Source organism: Lepus europaeus, chromosome X, assembly GCF_033115175.1.
Source record: "Lepus europaeus isolate LE1 chromosome X, mLepTim1.pri, whole genome shotgun sequence".
In the NCBI taxonomy this organism is placed as follows: Eukaryota; Metazoa; Chordata; class Mammalia; order Lagomorpha; family Leporidae; genus Lepus; species Lepus europaeus.
The window spans coordinates 30,394,092-30,411,216 of record NC_084850.1 but is presented as its reverse complement, the minus strand read 5'-3'; the positions used below and the strand labels follow the sequence as shown (position 1 = coordinate 30,411,216).

At 42.3% G+C, this 17,125-nt stretch overlaps 1 pseudogene; it reads right to left on the bottom strand.

Moving 5' to 3' along the window:
* Nucleotides 1-13,642: 13,642 nt before the first annotated feature.
* Nucleotides 13,643-14,743, bottom strand: LOC133752534 (casein kinase I-like; annotated as a pseudogene).
* Nucleotides 14,744-17,125: the final 2,382 nt, after the last annotated feature.

The following is a 17,125-nucleotide window of genomic DNA, read 5'->3' as shown; positions in this document are numbered from 1 at the left end:
AGAGTGGGCATCCCTGTCTGGTACCAGATCTCAGTGGAAATGCTTCCAACTTTTCCCCATTCAATAAGATGGTGGTGGTAGGTTTTTCATAAATTACTTTGATTGTATTAAGGAATGTTTCTTCTATACCCAATTTTCTTAGAGTTTTCATCATGAAAGCGTGTTGCAGTTTATCAAATGCTTTCTCTGTGTCTATTGAGATAATCATATGGTTTTTCTTCTGCAGTCTGTTAATGTGGTGTATCACATTGATTGATTTGTGAACATTGAACCATCCTATGGAAGCCTTTTCAGTTTGCCAATTCCAATCTTATTTAGACAAGGTCATAGTCAAAGTGCAAGTTCTCTCCTCCCTTCAGAGAAAAAGGTACCTCCTTCTTTGATGGCCCATTCTTTCCACTGGGATATCACTCACAGGGATCTTTCATTTAGGTTTTTTTGTTCGTTTGTTTGTTTTGTTTTGTTTTGTTTTTCCAGAGTGTCTTGTATTTCCATGCCTGAAATACTCTCATGCACTTTTTAGCCAGATCCGAATGCTTTAAGGGCTGATTCTGAGGCCAGAGTGCTGTTTAGGACATTTGTCATTCTATGAGTCTGCTGTGTATCCTGCTTCCCATGTTGGATCATTCTCTTCATTTTAATTATATCAGTCAGTATTAGCAGACACTAGTCTTGTCTATGTGATCCCTTTGACTCTTATTCCTATCATTATGATTAATTATGAACTGAATCTGATCACTTTGGCTAGTGAGATGGCATTGGTACGTGCCACTTTGATGGGATTGAAGTGGTATCCCCTGACACGTTTCTAGCTCTACCGTTTGGGGCAAGTCTGATTGAGCATGTGCCGAACTGTGCATCTCATCCCTCTCTTATCCCCACTCTTATATTTAACAGGGATCACTTTTCAGTTAAATTTCAACACCTAAGAATAATTGTGGTTTTTTTTTTTTTTTGACAGGCAGAGTGGACAGTGAGAGAGAGAGGCAGAGAGAAAGGTCTTCCTTTTTGCCGTTGGTTCACCCTCCAATGGCCGCCGCGGTAGCGCGCTGCGGCCAGCGCACCGCGCTGATCCGATGGCAGGAGCCAGGTACTTCTCCTGGTCTCCCATGGGGTGCAGGGCCCAAGGACTTGGGCCATCCTCCACTGCACTCCCTGGCCACAGCAGAGAGCTGGCCTGGAAGAGGGGCAACCGGGACAGGATCGGTGCCCCGACCGGGACTAGAACCCGGTGTGCCGGCGCTGCAAGGCGGAGGATTAGCCTAGTGAGCCGCAGCGCTGGCCGAATAATTGTGTTTTAAATAAAGAGTTCAACCAACAGTATTAAGTAGAACAAAAAAAAATACTAAAAGGGATAAAGTATTAAGTTGTTCCTCGACAGTAAGGACAAAGGCTGATCAGTCACTGTTTCTCATAGTGTCCATTTCACTTCAACAGGTTTCCTTTTTGGTGTTTGATTAGTTGAGATTCCTTCTAATACTTGATAGTCTGTGATTCTTAGATAACACAATTAATAGAATAGAGGAGATGAGTAGTTGGTCAAAAGAGCTGATTACATTAGCTGAAGCTATTTTCTACTGAATGAGAAATAACCACAAAATTTCAATGCTGGTGTTGCAGTTGTGGCATGGTGGGTTTAGCTGCCACCTATGATACCAGCATCCCATATGGGCACTGGATCCTGTCCTGGCTTTTCCACTTCAGTCCAGCTCCCTGTTAATGCACCTGGGAGAGCAGCAGAAGATGTTCCAAGTACTTGGGCTTCCGCATCCACGTTGGAGATCTGGATGAAGTTTCTGGCCTCAGCTTGTTCTAGCCCCAGCCGTTGAGCCATTTGGGGAGTGAACCAGCAGATGGAAGATTCTCTCTCTCTCTCTCTCTGTTCCTCTCTCCTCTCCTTTCCTCCCTCCTTCCCTCCTTCCCTGCCTCTATATGTAACTTTACCTTTCAAATAAATAAGCGAATCTTTTTAAAGTTTCAATGCCTTACAAAAAGAAAGATTAATTTATCATCTATATTACAATCCTTTTTAAGCTAAATTTTATCTCTTCTTCACTGCTCTTCATTGGAAGCTTCCAGTTGAAAGAAAACCCTTGTCCGAGGTATGCACAGCTTGTTGAAGAGCAAAATGAGTAATGATGAAGCACAGATCACATTGATTGGGCATATGTACCTTCTAAACACATTTAGCTGACCAAAAATGTTACATGGACAACCTTGACAAAAATGCCATGGATACTTTCATGGACTTGATAGACTGGAGAAGTAAATATTTTAAATAAATAATAAAATTGTAGCATGACATTCCATCCGGGGCTGATTTTGTGAAATGTGGAATAATCTTACGTTATATTAATCTACAGAGTACATCTCTTTCAAAATATCTTTTTCAGACTATCAGTGATTTTGCTTTCAAGCTAAATAATTTTAATGTCTCTACAACATCAATAATACAAAATAAACAGCAATTATATTGAGGCTAGAAAATTAGAAATAGTTCTCACCTTCCAGTTTCAATCCTAGAAACACGTAATAAGGATGATCTGAGAACATTGTGAAGGTTTTCTTTTATTTATTTATTTGACAGAGTTAGATAGTGAATGAGAGACAGAGAGAAAGGTCTTCCTTCCGTTGGTTCATTCCCCAAATGGCTGCTGCGGCTGATGCTGCACCAAACTGAAGCTAGGAGCCAGGTGCTTCCTCCTGGTCTCCCATGTGGGTGCAGGGGCCCAAGCACTTGGGCCATCCTCCACTGCCCTCCCGGGCCATAGCAGAGAGCAGGACTGGAAAAGGAGCAACCGGAACTAGAACCCTGCGCTCATATGGGATGCTGGCGCCGCAGATGGAGGATTAACCTACTGCGCCACAGCAACAGCCCCATTGTGAAGGTTTTTTTTAGTTGTTGTTTTTTGACAGGCAGAGTGGACAGTGAGAGACAGAGAGAAAGGTCTTCCTTTTCTGTTGGTTCACCCCCCAAATGGCCGCTGCAGCTGGCATGCTGCAGCCAAACACTGTGCTGATCCTAAGCCAGGAGCCAGGTGCTTCCCCTGGTCTCCCATTTGGGTGCAGGGCCCAAGGGCTTGGGCCATCCTCCACTGCCTTCCCGGGCCACAGCAGAGAACTGGCCTGGAAGAGGAGCAACTGGGACAGAATCCGGCGCCCCCACCGGGACTAGAACCTGGTGTGCAGGTGCTGCAGGTGGAGGATTAGCCTATTGAGCCACGGCGCCAGCCAATTTTGTGAAGGTTTTTAAGATAGCTGAAGAAATAAGTCCTGTATTCATCATATTCAAAAGTGATAAGACTCAAAGTAACTACCTCTTCAAGTGAGCTCCCAAGGAAGAGCCCTTGAACACAGTGAAAACATGGTAGGACCCTAAGTCCAAGGATAGCAGCATACAGGGAGGAACAGAATCAACCATCACCTGAATCTCTGACCCTAAGGCCAGGGGAATTCCCTGTTGCAGGGGGTGGTGTGAGCATGAGATACTCAGTGGAGGCCATCTGCAGGAGTTCCATATGTAGGCAGTCCTTGCCAGAGAGGATCCCATCAGCACAGACCAGATGCTCAGAAAGGAGAGCTCCCCGAAAAACTCGCAGCCTGCTTTTCTTCACAGAAGGTTCTCACATTGTCTCCTCCCCAACAAGGCTCAGAGCACAGGCTGTGGTGGTGTAGAGTCATCTTGAGAAAGGAGTCACTGTTGGAATATATACTGAACCAGTAGGTAGAAGCCCTTGGGCATCTTCTTTCCAGGGGCTCCACAGACATTCCAGTACTCTAGCAAGGAAGATGCAGTCTCACAAGTCTAACTGGGCCTAACAGAGCAAAGGCAACCCTGGCACCCTAGCCCACATAGCATTCTGCACCTCAAGGGGCAGTAGAAGAAGGGCAGCCAGCCCTCAGGATTCCAGAAGTAAAGATGTCTGCCACCCTCAGACTTCTGAGTTAGCCATATCCCAATGCCTCCCCTCACCTGGTCATTTGAAACATCACTCACTGATGCCTGCACCCATGTGCACCAAGACTCTGTCAAGATTCACGAGACCCCATTCATTCTGCCCACTGAGGCTCTGAACTGCCTGAGCACCATGGGTGATACTTGCAGTAGGATCAGAGCACAAAATAGGGAATGTGCCCATGCTCACAACAGTGCATTCACTTTGGACAGTGCATCCAGCCTGCTTCCATCACCATGGCATTGAGAGGCCTGAAGATCAAGCTTCTGGTTGCTAGGGGTCCCCAAGTCCTCCCATTCATGCTACCAGGGATTTCTGCACTTGATCTATCCCAAGCATCACTCTAAGCTCTTGCACCTCTCACAAACAAATGCTGGAGCTTCCTGAGCCCAGTCCAGCCCAGCACGCAGAGAGTTTATTTGGCGCTGTGGTTTAGGCATTCAATGCCCTGCTTAGAAGAGCACACTTTTCACTCCCTTCAGACTCTGGCACAAGCTTTCATTTTCTGCCTAGCTACAGGATACTTACTAGAGGTTATGGTATGGAATTTCCATACCCTGCCCATATTCATTATGAGATTTGAGACTTCAGTTCCTCCAGTGGATATTATGATGCTACTATATCCCTCCAAGGCTAGTATGCTGCTGCTTGCTCATGGCTCCAGCTTAGAATTTCTGTGCCTGACCAGCTCAGCACTTGGCTCATACAGCATGGCCCAAGAAGGCTTGCTTTGCTGTCCTAGAACCACATTTAATTTCATGGCTCCAGCCAATCTTCTGGGAGAGCCAGCCATGTGCATTGCTCTTGGGGCCTGGAGTTGGCAGTGGATGGGAGTCTATGAGCTCAATCAGCTCCCACTCCTGGAGCCAGATATGATCTCACAATTCCAGCTCCTGACTTGGGTAATGTCTTGGTATTTGTATACAGGCCCACTTGAAGCATGAGCAGGGCCTGTTTCCACCACTTGAGAAGCTCCAGACTCCAGTCCCTCCCTTGGAAGATGGGAACTGTGTGACAGGGAACCAAGCAATGACGCTGAGCACCCAAAAGGCACCATATTTCTATTGCTGCCATCAAGTATATCATAAAATGATCTAGGGTGACTGTACTACAGAGTCCAAAAAGAAATGAGACTAAAGTAGTCTACCACACTAATACCCAAAGTTTCATCTTCAGAAAAAACCTTCAATCCATGAAAACCATTCTCTGAAATGGTAGAAACAGTCAATTCTCCAGAAGCAAAAGAAACCAATGTAATAATATGTGATGATGAAAAATCAAGGCAATATGGCAAGGAAGATAATAAGACTTTAGTATCTTACCACAAATAAAAGGATATTGATGTTATATCTGATTTGAAAGAATGATTATACATTACTAGAAGTGCTGTAAGAGAATATAGATAAAAGCAAACATTTAAATGAAGTTAGGAAAGCAATTCATGATATGAATGAAAAATTCAGTAAAGAGACAAAGATGTTTAAAAAATAAAGAAATCATATAAATTAAGAACTTAGGAAATCGACTTAAAAATACATTTGAAAGCCTTTACAGCACACTAGATCAGGCAGAAGAAATAATATCTGATCCTAAAGATAGGTATTTTGAAATATTTCAGTTGGGCTGAAAAAGGAGAAAAAATAAAATGGAAACAGTGTTTGGGATCTGAGTAATATCATGAATCCAACCAATATTTTGAGTGTTGGAAGTCCCTGAAGGAATGGGGGAAAAACAGTGGATTAGACAATATCTTAATGAAATAATAGCAGAAAATCCCCCCAATTTGGAGAATAAATGGACATCCAGGGCCGGTGCCGCGGCTCACTTAGCTGATCCTCCGCCTGCGGCACCAGCACCCCAGGTTCTAGGCCCAGTTGGGGCCCTGGATTCTGTCCCGGTTGTTCCTCTTCCAGTCCAGCTCTCTGCTGTGGCCCTGGAAGGCAGTGGAGGATGGCCCAAGTGCTTGGGCCCTGCACCCACATGGGAGACCAGGAAGAAGCACCTGGCTCCTGGCTTCGGATCAGTGCAGCGTGACGGCTGTGGCGGCCATTTGGGGGGTGAACCAACAGAAAAAGGAAGACCTTTCTCTCTGTCTCTCTCATTGTCTAACTCTGCCTGTCCAAAACAAATAATAAATAAAAAATAAATAAATGGACATCCAAATACAAGAAGATCATAGGTCCTCAAGTACACCTGAACAGTAAATAACCTCACCATGACACATTACAATCAAACTTTCTTTTTTAAAAAAAGATTTACTTATTTATTTGAAAGGCAGAGTTACACACACACACACACATATACACAAACACAGAAATCAATCTTCCATCTGCTGGTTCACTCCCCAAATGGTTTAAATGGCCATAGATGGGCCAATCCAAGCCAGGAATCAGGAGTTTCTTCTAGGTCGCTCACTGGGTGCAGGGGCCCAAAGACTTGGGCTATCTTCTGCTGCTTTCCCAGGTGCATTAGTAGGGAGCTAGGTCGGAAGTGGAGCATTGAGATTCAATAGGAAGCCTGCTACACCACAGTGCTGGCCTCTATGGTCTAACTTTCAGAAGTGCAACACAAAGAGAGAATGCTAGCATTTTCAAGAGAAAACCACCAGGGCACTTTTAATGCAATTTCCATTATGAGGGCCACATTTCTCAATGGAAATTTACAGACCACGGAGGAATGGAAAGATACAACCCAAGTTTTGAAAGTAAAACACCTGTCAGAGCTGGCATCATGACACAGCAGGTTAAGCCACCATCTGTGATGCCCACTCTCTGCTAATGTGCCTGGGATGGCAGCAGAGGATAGCCTAGTTCTTGGGTCACCCTTATTGTAGACCCAGATGCAGTTGTAGGCTCCTGGCATTATAGCCTGGCTCTGTTCCAGATGGGCTATTTGGGGAGTGAACCAGCAGATAGAAGATCTCTCTGTCTAGCCCTCTTTCTATCTAACTCTGTCTTTCAAGTAAATAAATACATCTTAAAAAAAAACCTGCCAACCCAATATGATTTACCCAGTGAATCTCTATTTTATAAATGAAGGTGAAATAAAGACTTTCCAAGATAAACAATTTCTCAAGGAATTCATTGCCACCTGACCAGCCTTACAAAGATTACCTTAGAATGTACTTTGTATGACAATAAAGAAAGATATACTTCCTCGTGAATGAGAAAGAAGTGTGAAACCCACTGAGAAAAGAACAGAGGATATTTAAAGCAACAGAAGGAATTTAAAGGAAAATGACAGGACCAAATCATTACTAATAATAACTGTTGACTGCAAATGAACAAATTCTCCAATTAAAAATATGAATTTGCTGAATGGATAAAAAAATACAACATTTTCTACCTTCTAGAAAGACACTTCATCAGTAAAGACACACAGAGACTGAAAGTGAAAAGATGGAAAAAATATTCCATGGAAATTGACATCGAAAGTTAGCAGGAATAGCTATACTTACATCAGACAAAATAGACTTTAAGAGAAAAACTGTTAAAGGAGACAAAGCAGGTTACTAGATAATGATTATGGGATCAGTTCAGCAAGTAAATATGATCATTGGAATTGTGTATGAACCTAATCTGGAACATGTGGTTTTATAAATGTTAGTAGGTCTAAAGGGTGACATAAGTTCTAATAGAATAATATTGGGGAAATTCAATTCTCCACTTTCATCAATGCTCAGATAAATCAGAAAAAAAAATGTATATCAAGAAACAATTGATTTAATCTATACTATAGACCACATAGACCTAATAGATATTTACAGAATATTCAATTCCACAGCTGCAGAATACACATTCTTTTTAGCAGTGCACGGAACTTTCTCTAGGATAGCCATAAAGCAAGTCTCAAGAAAATCAAAAATTGCCTTAAAAAACCACTTCTAAAGTGGAGAAAAAAAAACAGCTTGAAAGTGAACCCTGACAGCAACCCACAGTTCGAAGGAAAGGTTCTAAACTAGACTCAAACAGAAATCCTGCGGTCTTGGGGGACATGGCCACCATGCACGTGGGCAGCACCTCTCAACCTGGACACATGTGTGCACTCACCTGTCAGGAACATAATCTGGGGTTAGATTAAGATTGTGTCCATCAAAATGAGTAGGAAAAGGAAAAAAATAATAAAATAAGCCTCTACCACAACAAAAACCCTGCAACAGCCCTCCCCTCCACCTTCCTCTTCCTTCCTGATCAAGCTTCTGTGTATCTAGTGACTCTTTTCCCTCGTTGGTGGGCAGTGCAACTGCAGAGCCCTGCCTTTCTGGCTGGGCCTCAGGTGGGAAGTCCAAGGGTCTCCAGAACAAGCAGCCATAGAAGCCCTTAGCTGGCTATACCTGTGTCCGTCGATAGCTGAACTGGCCATCCCAGCAGCAGCCCATTCTCCAGAGCCTGGAAAACGATACCCTGAATGATAGGGACTCCTGGGTCTTCATGGTTCACTTCTAACTCCATCATCATGAGGTCATAAAAAAAATCTTTCAGTTTACAGATTATCATGAAGGAAAGCAGTCAGAGATTGGGAGTCTGAGACAAAGGAGAAAGCAAAAAGGTGGGAGTGAGAAAAGGGGATGGAGGGAGTGAGGGAGGTAATATCATTATATTCTTAGAATTGTATCTTCAGGGGCTGGTACTGTGGTGCAGTAGGTTACGCTGTCATGCACAGTGCTGGCATCCCAAATGGGCACCAGTTCGAGTTCCAGCTGCTCCACTTCCAATCCAGCTCCCTGCTAATGTGCCAGAGAAAGCAGAAGATGGTCCAGGTCCTTGGGCCCCTGTGCCCATGTGGAAGACCCAGATGAAGCTCCTGGCTTCTAGCTTTGACTTGGCCCAGCCCTGGCAATGGTGACCATTTGGGGAGTGAGCCAGTGATGGAAGATTGTGGTGGAATGAGAAAGCCATACCAAGGTGCCCCTGGCAAGTGAGTGTCAGTTACTCAGTAATGGCTTTGAAACCCACCTGGCAACGGAGCCTGCCTGGCAACAGGCTGTGATTGGATGGCTTTGAAACTCACATGGCAAATGGAGCCTGCCTGGCAACAGGCTGTGATTGGATGGATTTGAATCCCACCTGGCAATGGAGCCTGCCTGGCAACAGGCTGTGATTGGATAGCTTTGGAAACTGCCTGGCAACAGGCTGTGATTGGTTGGGGCATAGACCACCCCTTGACCAGATTGGCTGGTCTTGGCTATGTAAGATGTTGTACCAACTGAAATAAACGAGTCTGCGGGCTGCTTGCCTCAAGCCTGCTTTCACCCGACTCCCGGAGTCTGTGTGGTGACTCCGCGCCTCTTACCCCTACCATGCTCCTCCTCTCAGAAACGAATCCACTGCAACATTGTTGAGAAATCAACTGCAACAGAAGATCTCCCTCTCTCCCCATCTTTCCCTCCTCTCTGTATCTCTGCCTTTCAGATAAATAAATAAATCTTTAAAAAGAAATGTATCTATAAACTATATCGAATCTGTTACAAAATAATTGAAAATTTAAAACTAAAGATTTTAAAAAAGAACTTAAAAAGTTGCCTGCAAATTTCTGTTCTTTCACTGGCTGGTTAAATATGAGTATGAGCATTTAGCTATTTTCATTAGATGAATAGTTTTTTTTCATTTATCCTAGTATATAAAGGAGTTTGAGTAGATGAGTGTTATTACTTTTTTGAGTGTTTAATACAATTAACCAATGAAACTCATTCCCAATAAAAAATTTATGAAAAAGTTTTTAATTATGGTTAAATTGTTTTAACAGATAGGGGAATGTTGAGATTACTCATTTCTACTTTGGATAGTTTGTTAATTTTAAATTCTTTGGACTTTGTGAATTTCATAAATATTTATACTAAATTTTCATAATAAAAATGTTATACAGATCTTTAAAAAAGCAAAAAAGCATATCATGCACCATTTCTGACCTCAATGGAATAAAATTGGACATTGTAAACAAAAGAAACTCTAGAAGTTACACAAATACATACTCCTGAAAGAGCAACCAGTCATCAAAAGGAAAGTTTAAAAATTGCATGCACCTAATAAAAGGGACACATAACATATCAAAATGTAGGATACAGCATGTTGTATGAAGTTGTATGAAGAGGAAAGTTTACAGCAATGACTGTCCTAGGTGTGGGTCTATGGCACATTAAGACATTTCAGAGTGTCTGGGTTCAATGCCAAACTTGGCTTTCCAATTCTAGCTTCCTGCTAATGCACAGCCCGAGAGAGGGCAGTATGTTTGTTCTTCAAAATCTGAAAATGAATATACCATATGACCCAGCTATTCCATTTCTGTAAAATATACAAAGGCAATGAAGTTAGCATATGAAATATATACTGGTGGTCCATACTTATTGCAACGCTTTTTACAATAGTAAAGGGCTGAAATCAATCTAGATGGCTCTCAGTTGATGAATAGTGAAATAGGATACACATATACACATGATAGAATATCACTCAGCCATAAAAAAAGAATTAAATTCTGATATTTTCAATAAACTGGATGGAACTGGACTTGATTATGCTAAATGAGGTAAGTCAGACACAAAAAGAAAAATACTACAAGTTTTCTCTCACATGTGAATGTTAATATACATATATACTTTTAAAATGTTGATATATTATTTCTTAGGTAGATATTTATAAATGTTTACTCTGAATTATACGTTAGTTTAAAACACATCTTCTTTTCTCATTTCATGACCTTGGTCATGAATTCATTATGTGATATTAATATAGCTATGACTTCTTTAAAAATAATAGATATATGTACAATTCAACACTTAAATATGAAGTAAATATTACAAAATGATAAGAATTATTTAAAAAGTAAACAAAAATAACATTGTGAGGCAAATTTCTAATCCAGGCCTATCAAAAATGGAAAACCGATATAATCAGAGTATTAGACTCTTGATTGTCTAATCTGCTTTGTTATTTAGGTACCTCAAGCTCTTCTTCGTTTCAGGCTTAAGCTAGGTTTTATTTTTTTTATCTTTTATTTAATGAACATAAATTTCCAAAGTACAGCTTGTGGATTACAATGGCTTCCCCCCGCCCATAACTTCCCTCCCACCCGCAACCCTCACCTTTCCCGCTCGCTCTCCCCTTCCATTCACATCAAGATTCATTTTCAATTCTCTTTATATACAGAAAATCAGTTTAGTATATATAAATATTTCAACAGTTTGCCCTCACATAGCAACACAAAGTGAAAAAATGCTGTTGGAGTACTAGTTATAGCATTAAATAACAGTGTACATCACATTAATGACAGAGATCCTACATAATATTTTTTTTAAAAAATGGTTAATTTTCTATGTAATTTCCAATTTAACACCAAGTTTTTTTTTTTCATTTTCAATTATCTTTATATACAGAAGGTCGATTCAGTATATACTAAGTAAAGATTTCATCAGTTTGCACCCACACAGAAACACAAAGTGTAAAAATACTGTTTCAGTACTAGCTATATCATTACTTCACATTGGACAACCCATTAAGGACAGATCCCACATGGGATGAAAGTACACAGTGACTCTTGATGTTGATTTAACAATTTGACACTCTTGTTTATGGCGTCAGTAATCTCCCTAGGCTCTAGACATGGGTTGCCGAGGCTATGGAAGCCTTTAGGGTTCGCCGACTTTGATTGGCGCTGGCCAATAAATCTTTAAAAACACATTGAAATAGCATTTGTACATTTTGTATTGTATAAATGAAGAAAATGTTTATGGGAATCATCAATTCAATATGATAAGGACTTTTAGGCCATGGATAAATATCAACTATCCTTTGATGTCTATAAGAGGCAGAGTGTGGGAAAATTAGCATATTCTTTGTGTTTCCATTTTTCCCAAACATAATTACATTAAAGGAGCCTGACTTTAAATATGAATCTTTAATTTTTTAGATGTTTATAGTGATAGCATTTATTTAAGCAACATACACAAATGTTCACTTGTAAGATCTTAACAAAAATTCTGTGAAAATTAAGCATTTTATTTTTTAACATAAAGAACATAGAGTTAATGCAGTATCCTAAGGGTTATCTAGTAGTCACCAAGTTTTTTTTTCTATTTTAATATAATATTAACACAAACAGAAAACATTCAATATAATTCCTAGGTACAATTCTAAATATCTAAGGATATTTCCTTCCTCCCTCTCACCTTTGCCCTCACTTCCTATCCCTTTCTTTCTTTTTAGTTTTGGAGGTAATATATCTAGTTAGCATTATACTTAAGGGCTTAATACTTTACTAAATAAACAGATCAACAATTAAGAAGTAAAATGATCCTAGTTCATCGGTAATGCAGGCAAGAGCTATAATCAGATGGAAACATATACTATTATTTCTAGCACAGGTGAGCAGGCAGTTTTTCATATGCTCAAACACTGGAATATTTGGTTGCTACCATAACAACTGCCTTGCAAACAAGAATAAAACCATTTGCAGAATGTATTAAATGAGTAACACTATGCAACCCTAGGGTAGAAAAAGCCTAGTGGCCAGTGCTGTGGCATAGCAGGTAAAGTGACCACCAGAAGTGCCAGAATCCCATGTGGGCACTAGTTGGAATCCTGGCTGCTTCACTTCCGATCCAATTTTCAGCGATGGTCTGGAAAAGTAGTAGACGATGGCCCAAGTACTTGGGCCCCTGCACCCGAGTGGGAGACTTGTAGGATGCTCCTGTCTAGTGGCTTCATATTGACTCAGCTCCGGCCATTGCAGCCGGACCAGCAGACGGAAGACCTCTCTCTCTCTCCCTCTCTCTCTCACTCTCTCTCTCTCTCGTTCTCCGCGCCTCTGTAACTCTGCCTTTCAAAAAATAAAAAATAAATTAAAAAATCTAATAATCCAACATTTGGAGAATTTACAATCATAACAACTGTGGTGGAAGACTATTCATGCCTTCTGTGATAAAATTTCAGAGCAGTGAAGTTTAAAATAAAAAAAAAACTTAACAAAAATTTAGCATATGCATAATTTCTCCACCAATTTGTGTTTGTCAACTTTTCCACTTGAAAAAAAAAATGAAATAGAAAGCCAGAAACCATGTTTCACATCTAAGTTAATACAATTACAGCAGCTGTAACTCAGGGCACAAAACAGCATCACAATGCTGCCCAGGGCCAGCTTATAATGAAATTAAGTTCTTCACAATAAATTCTTTACACTACTGGCTAATGTACATATGAACAAAAATTTCTAATTTGGGGAGAAACAAATACTGCTCTGATCAAACCCAAGGATACAAAAACCCTAAGATCCACAATAGAGAAGTTATAATAACTACTAAGGTGGCCGAAGACCGTTCATGCTTTCTTCTACAACAAAGTTAAAAGCAGTTATAGTTCAAAACAAAACCTTTTTACAAAAATTTGACATTTGTACAATGTCTCCACCAATTTTCACGTGCAAACCATTAGTTAGCTTTTTCACCTGAAAAACAAAAAGCAAAAGAAAATCAGACAGTATCATACATTCGCTATCTTGGAAGTAAATACAATTACAGCGGCTACAACTCAAGATACATAAAGCATCACTATTGCTGCCCGGGGCCTCTCTATGATGAAATTAAGTTCTTTACATGGCTGGCCAGTGTACATAAGAAGGAAAAATTCTAGATTTGGGGAGAAACATTGCCACTCCTATCGTCTCCTATCGCCTGCTTCTGTTCCACGCTTTCACGCTTACAAACCTTTTAAGTTGCTCTTGGTTTTCTCAGTTTCCTTGCCTTTGGGGCTCTGGATCTGCTTGCCCTGACGCTGGAAGATGCCGCCTGCGCTGTGGTTTTCTGCTTTAACACTGTCCAATCAAACGCATAGTCATATTGGTAGTTCAGGGTCCCGAAAAGGTTGCGGAAGAGCTGCCTCAGATACGTGTAATCCGGGGCCTCCTCAAACTTCAGGCCACAACAATACTTCAAGTATGTGGCAAACTCTTCAGGGAACCCCTTGCATAACACTTCAACAGGCGTGGACATCTTCTTCTCACGGATTTTCTCAAAAGTTTGCTTCACCGTTGCAGCCCTTACTCGTTGCCAGGGCAGGCTGCCTCTATTAAAATACATCAAGACATAGCCTAAGGACTCCATGTCATCCCGGCGACTCTGCTCCATACGGAGATGTGCATTGATGCTAGCATACTGAGCGGTGCCAATGAAGACTTTAGCCTCGCCGCACGCTATGTGTTTCTTTGTCCTATTGTCCCGGTACGCTTTGGCCAAACCAAAATCAATCAGGAACACCTGGTCCTGTACCGAGAAGGAGGGGTTCTGAGAGGTACTCGCAGCTCTGCCTCTCTTCCTCCTCCGCACTGGAGAGAGAGTCCAAGCACTTCTTACAGGAACCCTCAGTGCCCATTAGAAAGTTATGGGGCTTAACGTCTCCGTGTATGAAGTCCTTCGCATGCACGTACTCTAGCCTCGTGATCATCTGGTCGGCCAACATCAGTACAGTTTTCAGCGTGAACCTCCTGGAACACAAATTGAAGAGGTCTTCGAGGCTAGGTCCCAGGAGATCCATGACTAGCACATTGTAGTCTTTCTCCTGCCCATACCACTGGATGCGGGGGATGCCAACCCCACCCTGGAGAATCTTATAGAGTCGGTGCTCTTCCTGCAGTGTGGGGCTCGCGGCGTGCTGCGATTCCAGCTTCACGGCCGACTGCTTGCCGTCGGTGATGTTAACAGCCAGAAAAATGTCCCCGAAGCCACCAGACCCTATCTTCCTTAGCAGCTTGTATTTCTCTGCCACAAGGAATCTGGCCCTGGCGCCGCTGGTGCTCGCCATCCTGACACCCAAGATGGAGGCTGCGTGCCGAGGGCGCGACGCAGGCCTCGACGGCTCGCCCACGGGGCACAGCCACACGGGTGGCAGCGGGAAGCAGACGCCGGAGGCCTCCGCGGACGTTTCCGGGCCGGGCCTCGAACCGCGGGGACCCGTTCACCGCCACTCGGGCCCCTGTTCACCAGTACGCGCCGATTCCGTGAGGTGGTTCTGCGGCTGGCCCGCTGGCCCACTTCGCGGTTGGCCGGCTGGCCCACTTCTTCCCCGGGCGCTTCCGCTGCCTTGCTTTCCGGCCGCGTCGCGACCTGGAGACGCGCTGTGGCAAATTGGGCTTCACGGCTGTGTCCAGTGCCTCTGGCCCCGCTCCGAAGGGACCTCTGTATTTCAGCTGAACTGTGCCGTTCCGTTCTTAATTATGAATTTGATAGTCCTTCCTCCAGCCATGGCACACAAAGAAAAAGGACCCATTGAAATGTACTACTACAGATTCTTGCGTGGCTATGACACAGGCTTACGCTCATTTACACCATATGATTTTCTGTTCTGATGAATGTGTTCGTTTACATTTTGACAGAGCTCAACGAAAGAAGCAGAATTTATAAAATTTACTAAGACACATTATATATAATATAAAGTAACTACACACATGTTTTACATTATTTCTGCTTATGTCTCATGAAATCCACAGATTTAATTTGGGAATTGGTTCCATGATTGCTGGGCTGGCACAAAAAGTCTAAAATCCATAGGTCACGCAGGCAGTGAAGGCCAACTGAATACCAAAGGCTATTCTTCGCAGGCAGAATTCTCTCTGTCGCTCTTGCTCTCTCTCTTGCTCTTTCTCTCTCTCTCTCTCATCTCTGTCTCTCTCATCTCCATCTCTCTCTCTCTCTCTCTCTCTCTCTCTGTCTCCCTCTCTCTCTTTGTGTGTGTGTGTCCCTGTAAAATCTTATTTCTGTTTTTAAGGCCTTCCAATTATTAAAGAGGCTCAGGGTTCACGGAAAGTAATCTCCATTAAAATCAACTAGTTATGGGCTTTACATAGGCAAAAACATTTCACAGCAGCATCTAGGTTAATTTTTGATTGATTATCAAAGACTGTAACCAGTGTGATATATGAAAAACTCATAAAATGTATTATCATTTAAAATATTATAATAATTTAGGCTTTTAAGAGCACACAGGCAGAAAGTAGGGGATAAACATACATCTTTGAACTTATTGTCTCCTTAACAGGGCTAACAAGATCTAGAAGAAATTAGCCAACAGAACCTGGGGTGGATATTCTACAAAGTATCCATAGATTATATCCTTTTTCCAGGATCTCAGTAGAAACAATTAGCTCCTCCAACCAACAGAGAAAGCAAATCTGGTTAAAGGATTCAATGTTCATACTCTGAGTAGGAAATACATATTCTAGCTATGTGAATCTCATTTTCAGTAGTGAAAGATTACCTGGACACAAACCACTAGAAAACTACAGAATATATTCCATATAATATTGTAATGCATGAATGATCTACCAAAGCAGAAAAAATCTGAAGGGCCAAGATCCAGAAAAAAGGAGAAAAAGTAAATTGTTAGGAGGACATCTCACTTCACTTTTACCCTAATGCATTAACCAACCGTTATGTACTTTTGAAAGGCTGGGGAACCATCAATGCTTTCAGCAGTTTCATAAGGCTAGGGATGACAACTGAGATTCAAAGCCCAGTGAGGAGAAGAGTATCATTTTTTTTTTTTTTTGACGGGCAGAGTGGACAGTGAGAGAGAGAGACAGAGAAAGGTCTTCCTTTGCCATTGGTTCACCCTCCAATGGCCGCCGCGGCTGGCGCACTGCGGCCGGCGCACCACGCTGATCCGATGGCAGGAGCCAGGGGCTTATCCTGGTCTCCCATGGGGTGCAGGACCCAAGCACTTGGGCCATCCTCCACTGCACTCCCTGGCCACAGCAGAGAGCTGGCCTGGAAGAGGGGCAAGCGGGACAGAATCCGGCGCCCCGACCGGGACTAGAACCCGGTGTGCCGGTGCTGCAAGGCGGAGGATTAGCCTAGTGAGCCGCGGCGCCGGCGAGAAGAGTATCATTTAACCATCCCAGGCTTTCGTTTTTAACCGTCTGAGAGCTACACTTTAAGGAATCATTCAAAGAATGAAACCCAGCTGCTAATCAGATCAGGCACATAATTTTCAGAGGTGAACTGCTCACTCCTAATTGCAGGAAGGGAGCAAAAGTAAATCCTCTTTGAAAGAAGGTTATAATTCTGAACCTCTGTATATCTCTACAACATTTCATACACAATACCTGGCCTAAGATAAAAACATGCCTACTGCAACGTAAGACCAGGTGCCTAATATCAAGTTAATTAAATAACCTAAATCAAAATA